Below are 1500 nucleotides of genomic sequence, written 5' to 3' on the forward strand. Positions count from 1 at the left end.
TCAGAATAATCACACATGCTAAATATATGATATATAAAACATATAATATCATATGTATGAAACAGTATGACTATAAATTCATTATATATACAATATATTTTATGATTATACACACACACACACAAATGAGACAATTCTAGTTCAACTGTCAAGAGCTGAAAGCCTTTCTTTTTCTTCTTCTTCTTTGTTTGTATGAGTACAAAGACAACATGCCTGTCCCATACCTGCACATCAAAACCTTTCCTTTCAAGTGACTTCAGCAACATTAGCTCTTGTTCTTATGTGATAAGCCCTTGATCCTCCTGAAAGAGACTCCCTTATTCCTGAATGTGACAAGGTAGCATAAAGTACTACGCCAATGATGTGAGAGTGCTTGCCATAGACAACATGACACTTAACACACTGATGTTGAAATACGGTCCACATCCACTTGGAAGGACTGTCTGGTCTGTATGTTGTGATCTGTTGTTTTTGTCAACATTTCTCTTTGGATCCTCAGGCATCCCTGCCAGTGTATGTTGTATGTGCTCTGCTCTTGCTGACAGACAGAGCCTGTGCCTGGAAGTTTGTTTTCTTCTGTGTGCTGGCATCTGTTTTTCTTACTGTTCCGTGTATGTGCCTTTTCCTATTTCTGTGTCACTTCTTGTCTTGGCTCAACTTCCAAAATAAAAATCACTTCATTCAACAACTGACTGACACAAGAGGCTTAGCCTTCTTTTAGGTGATTGTATGAACTAATTAAAAGCATTTTCCCTTTCACCAGAAGCATGCACCAGATTGATATTTTATAACTACATATATTCTTTAAAGTAAGGTGATGCATTGGATAATGCAAAAACTATGGGGTATATTAGAAAGTTTGACAAGAGACTGGAGATATCACTATGGAATACTGTTTAAAAATGAAGTAACTCTTACACATGAGACACGCTAAGTGAACTTCAATAAGATTGTCTTTTTGACAATCAGAGATTGCTAAACATACTAGGGGTGACAAAAAAGAATTAGTCTATGGATCAGCATGTTTTGTTTTATTCACTCTATGTGTTTCTGTCTGTACATAGGAGTATGTATTTATATGCACAGGCGTGTGGACTTGCTGGTACATGTATATATGTGAGTGGAGGTCAAGGGTCAACCTTGAGTGTTGTTCCTTACTAGCAATTTATCACCACCACCACTATCATCACCATCATCATTATCACTGCCGTCATCATCATCATCATCATCATTATCATCATCATCATCATCATCATCATCATCATATTTATATTGAAACAGGGTATCTCACTAACCTAGGATTCATTAGTTAGGCTAGACAGACAGGCTAGCAAACCCCAGAGATTTACCTGTCTTTGCTTTCCATTAGGATTGTGAGAAGCTGGTGTCACTTGGCATTTTCCACAATTGCTGGGGGACTGAACTTCAGTCTACGTTCTTGAGTGTTAAATACTTCACCGACTGGGCTAGTTCTCCAGTCCCTGGACATAAACATTTTTT

Source organism: Mastomys coucha, unplaced genomic scaffold (assembly GCF_008632895.1).
Source record: "Mastomys coucha isolate ucsf_1 unplaced genomic scaffold, UCSF_Mcou_1 pScaffold22, whole genome shotgun sequence".
In the NCBI taxonomy this organism is placed as follows: domain Eukaryota; kingdom Metazoa; phylum Chordata; class Mammalia; order Rodentia; family Muridae; genus Mastomys; species Mastomys coucha.